Source organism: Trichechus manatus, unplaced genomic scaffold, assembly GCF_000243295.1.
Source record: "Trichechus manatus latirostris isolate Lorelei unplaced genomic scaffold, TriManLat1.0 scaffold00006, whole genome shotgun sequence".
In the NCBI taxonomy this organism is placed as follows: domain Eukaryota; kingdom Metazoa; phylum Chordata; class Mammalia; order Sirenia; family Trichechidae; genus Trichechus; species Trichechus manatus.
Window position 1 is genome coordinate 15,460,056 of NW_004443942.1, and position 5,455 is coordinate 15,465,510.

General features: G+C 41.6%; 1 pseudogene; it reads left to right on the forward strand.

The window, feature by feature from the left end:
• The first annotated feature begins 3,313 nt into the window (after nt 1-3,313).
• LOC101357261 (zinc finger protein 133 pseudogene) lies at nt 3,314-5,210 on the forward strand (annotated as a pseudogene).
• The last annotated feature ends 245 nt before the right edge of the window (nt 5,211-5,455 follow it).

Below are 5,455 nucleotides of genomic sequence, written 5' to 3' on the forward strand. Positions count from 1 at the left end.
TATCAACATTTTCAAAGAACCATGAGTGTAATAAAGCATCTTCTTTTGGACATGTTTGTTGTCTTTTTGGGCAATAGGAACTTCATTTCTTGCAATACTTCAAAAATAACAGAAGTTTTATTGAAATTAGGCCAGATTTTTCTGAAGTGTTTTTTTTTGTTTTGTTTTGTTTTGTTTTCTTAGAACAATAGTTCCATAAGTTATTCTTGGAAAACAGATTCCATAGTCAAATAATTTTAGTAACCCTACATCCCATAATCCTTTCTTGGAGCTTCAGAGTGAACATGAGCATTCTGAAATATCTGAGAAGACTTCTATAAAGAAACATTTATAAGATGAACCAAGTGATTCTTGAACTTATTGGAGCACAGGTTCACCTTTATTACCCTCTTCTGATTTATAACTTGGGTAACACAGGTATTTTGAGAATCATCTTGATTAAGCTAAATTTTTATCAATTATATGAAGCTCTTGGAAATTGGTGTTTTGCTTGTTTTTTTTCCCTAGATTTTCTATAAAGGTATTTTAACTTGCCATTAATTATTTATCGTAAGAGTTCAGCTCTGTTTAAAGTAAGTATGGCACCTTAAACTTCAATTTTTACATTTCTGAATTCTAAAAATACTAGCAGTTTATTATTATGGATGTATATGATCTCTTTTTCATTTAACTTTGTCAAATTTATATTTCCTCTAGAGGGTTCTAGAGCAAGCATTTAGATGATTGAAAGGTTTTCTCTTGTATTTGGCATTCTCTAGGACTGCATTCTGGCTGGGCCCTACATGGAATACAAATAAATTTCTTTATTATTATTATTTAATCATACTCCTTAGCGTGAAGAGTATTGTTACTGTTACTGTGTATTCTGAATGCTGAAACATTGTAAAGGGTGTATAACAATGGGTGTGGTGGTGTTGTGTGCCTTGGAGCAACACTGTAGGACAGAGTAGAACTGCCCCATAGAGTTTTCTAGGCTGTAATCTTTACTACGGGAGCAGATTGCCAGGTCTTTTCTCCCCTGGAGCTGCCTGTGGGCTGGAACCCTGAGAACCCTCTGGTTAGCAGCTGAGTGCTTAACCACTGCACCACCAGCGCTCCTATATCCACAGTAGATAAGTAAAAAACAGAAAATGCACACAAGGAGACTCTTTTCCTCCTTCAGATTGTCTGTTGTTTATTCATTTTATTTTCATGCCTTGAAAGACTGTAGGAATACCACAATCAATAATCTTAAAAAAAAAAGCTGTTTCATACAATCTGTACATACAGTAAACTGTGTTTGACTGGCCTTGTCCAACTGTCGTTATCAAGACTCCAAGACTGAGGCTTGCTTATAAATCAATAGCCTGTGTTAGGTTCAAATTAAATATTATTTCTGTTAGCCTCTTAAGTCATCATTTTAAATCACATCACATGACTTAAACAGAAACAATTTCTCTAGCTTACTTTAAAAACAAATCTTACTTTTGTACTTGGTAATCTTGCATTCACCACATTCTTCTCAATTTAAGTGATATGTAGCATGCTTCTCTAAAATTGAGAAACAAACTCTGTCCTTTGTGTGCCTTGGCTTCTGCTGCAAAGGACTTTTTGAAGGGTCGTTGAGAAGTCTTTTTTGATAATATGCTCAACAGTAAAATAATAATGAGGGGAAGAGAAAAATAACTAAAGTGACTCCTGTTTCAGTGGATCTTTCTTGAAGAATTGGACTTACATGGTATTTGTTTTTGTTTTTTTCTTATTCACAAAAGGATCGTAAAACTATGGCATTTGATTCTGTTGCTAAAATTAAAGGTTAGGCAATTCTAAAGGCATAAGAGGAAATTTTAATGGCTGAGGACAAAAACTAGCCAATTTGTCATAGCTATGATAAGGCAAAGAGAAATGAACTGGTAGCACAACTCTTCAAAAATACAATGTTCTATTTAAGGAACCATTCTAAACTTACTCTTCATTTCTCTCCCCTACCAGGGATACTTCAGCTTCCAGTTAGATTGCAGACAGAGAAGACCTTTGTTCCAATGATAACAAGAAAAATGAACAAAATGAAATGAAAGAAAAAAAGAATCATATCATCCTATGGGGATAGAGAAGAGTGGTGGATGCAAGGAAGCTAAATAAACTGAATTCCAGAGAGGAATAACTCTTCAGAGAAGAGAGAACAGCAGCCATTTCCATTGTAGGGGCCAGAGCACACTTCTGACTCCACTGGGCTGCCATGGAGTAAGAGCAGAGATATCACCTAGTCTTAGGCATTCTCCAAGCAACTGGATTCCAAGACCATGTGGAATTGAATCCAAAGGTGAACCAAACAAACCTGGAACTGCAGCCAAACCATCTGTCTCAAATACAGGCAACATTTAAAGGACAGCAGAAAAGAGCAGACATCAAAATGGAATGGAGAAATACACCCACATTTATATAATCCATTGATTTCAACAAAAGTGCCAATGCAATTCAACAGGAAATGAAAAGTCTTTTTGTTTTTTGTTTTTTTGCTGTAATCTTTTTTTAAAATTGCACTTTAGATAAAGGTTTACAGAATGAAAAGTCTTTTTAACCAACATTAAAACAAATGGATATACATATGGGGAAAAAAGGAACTTGATCTCTATCATACACAACACACCAAAAAAAATTTGGGACTGATCATACACCTAAAGGTAAAAGTTAAGATTATATAACTTATAAAAGAAAGATAGGTGATACAGCAGGCTACCCCTGGGCTGTCACCCTTGACAGTTGCTAGACAGGCTTCCCAACCACATCTTCAACAGCTTTAGCCTCTGGAGTGGTGACAAGCAGTGGCATCCAAGAGCTGCAGAGGTGTGACCTCAACCTGCAGAGAAGCCAAGGCTGGGCAAGGTAGAGCTGGAGCTCGGAACCCCACTATGCCCACAGCTTTGTGCAAGTACTCTCCTGTGGACACTCAGAGGCCTTTTTTTACCCCCTACTATCTGAGTCCACATTATTAGTGTGAAACTCTCGCCCACCTACTGGAGACCTGGGGCCCCTACAAGGGCAGAGCTTGGGGCTGAACCACGTTTGATCTGGCTTTCTTTTCTGGGCCTTTTCTCTATGGCTGGACAGTGCTGCACAGGTATCTTCTGCAACTATTCTGCTCAAGCATCACACACACACACACACACAAACACACACACACACACATACACACACTGGGTAGCTGGAGAGCAGGCCCTGCTCAGCTCATGGAAGGTCATTTCTCCCAGACACCCTCACATTTCTCATCTTTCTCAGATCTGCCTTCTAAACCTTCTCTTTCTCAAGGGAGACAATTCAGGAGACCAGAAATATGGCCATGTGGCTTCTGAGAGGTAGAAAAAAGGAGGCATTTGTATTATTCAGCGATGTGGCTGTGGACTTCACCCAGGAGGAGTGGAGGCTGTTGAGTCCTGCTCAGAAGACCCTATATAGGGATGTGATGCTGGAAAACTACAGGAACCTGATCTCCATGGGAATTCCATTTTCCAAACCAACACTTGTCATTCTACTGGAACAGGGGGAAGAGCCCTGGAAAGAGGAGAGGGAACGTTTACCCAGCCTCTGTTCAGCAGACCCAAAGCCCGAAATTCAACCCTGTTCCTTCTCTCCTCAAACTTTCTACAGTCAACAATTATGCCAACATGTGCTGTGTGATCATCACCTTCAAATCTCCCCAGGCATGTTTGCAGGAGCTCTGCAAATATCAGATCCCTGCTCAGTGGATCAAAAGCAGCAGCAGCAAAGACTTTCCGATCAAAACTCCTGGAATGACAAAATGGAAGGTCAAGTCAGAGAAAGTCACTCCAGGTCCTTGTTTGGGAGTACAAGGGAAAGGATGCCTTCAAGGACTTTCTCCATCCCACCCAAAAGACAGCTAATAAGATCTAGGGAAGGCAACACAGTGATGGAAATAAAGCTCAGCCCAGCAAAGAAGGCAAACTCTGTGGAAACAGACAAAGTATTAAAATGGGTAGAAATCTCAGGATTTGAAGGACTCAGTTGTGGAGATCATGAGCTAGGCGTTAACCAGAAATCAGCCTGCTTCACTCATCAGAGGACCCACTCAGGGGAAAAGCCTTACGTTTGCAATGAGTGCAGCCGGGCCTTTAGCTACAGATCAGCTCTCATCACACACAAGAGGTCACACACGGGAGAGAAACCTTATCTCTGCATGGAATGTGGGCAAGCTTTTAGCCAGAAGTCAAATCTAGTCACACATAAGATGGCACACTCTGGGGAGAAGCCCTTTGCATGCGAGGAGTGTGGGAGAAGCTTTAGTCAGAAGTCAACACTCATCAGACACCTTAGGACACATTCAGGGGAGAAGCCCTTTGTGTGCAGTGAGTGTGGGCGAGGCTTTAGGGATAAGTCAAACCTTATCACACACCAGAGGACCCACTCATGGGAGAAGCCGTATGTATGTAGGGACTGTGGACGACTCTTTAGAGATAAATCAGCTCTCAGCAAACACCAGCGGATTCATTCAGGGGAGAATCCTCATTTGTGCAGTGAGTGTGGCCGGAGCTTTAGCCAGAAATCATACCTCGTTAAACACAAGAGGACTCACTCAGGAGAGAAGCCTTTTGTGTGTCGAGAATGTGGGAGAGGATTTAGTGATAAGTCAAACCTTACTACACACCAGAGGACACACTCAAAGGAAAACCCTTATATGTGTGAGGAGTGTGGACGAGGGTTTAATGTTAAGTCAGCTCTCATTACACACCAGAGGACACACTCAGGAGAGAAGCCTTACGTGTGCAGAGAATGTGGGCGAGGCTTTAGACATAAGTCAACTCTCACTGCACATCAGAGGACACATTCAGGTGAGAAGCCTTTTGTGTGCAGAGAATGTAGGCGAGGCTTTCGACAGAAGTCACACCTCATCAGTCATCAGAGAACACACTCTGGGGAGAAGGCTTACATTTGCACGGAATGTGGCCATGGCTTTAGCCAGAAGGCGAATCTAGTCAGGCACAAAATGGCGCACTCAAGGGAGAAACCCTTTGTGTGCAGGGAGTGTGGGCGAGGCTTTAGCCAGAAATCAGCCCTTTTAAGACATCAGAGGACACATTCAGGGGAGAAGCCGTATGTATGCAGGGAGTGTGAGCGTGCTTTTAGCGATAAAGCAACCCTCATCACGCATCAGAGAACACACTCGGGGGAAAAGCCTTATGTTTGCGACAAGTGTGGGGAAGGCTTTGGGCTGAAGTCACCCCTTATTATACACCAGAGGACACACTTGTAGAGAAATCTTATGTGCAGGGAGTATAGGCAAGGCTTAAGCAATAAGTCACATCTATCTCGTTAAGTACCAAAGAGAACTTTAGGGGGTAATCTCATGTGTGCAAGGGTTGGGCTTCAGAGATTTGTTAACTATCACTATACACTAGAGGACAGGAGAAGATCTACATGCGTAGAGTAGTGGCTCTCAACTAGAGATGATTTTGCCCCA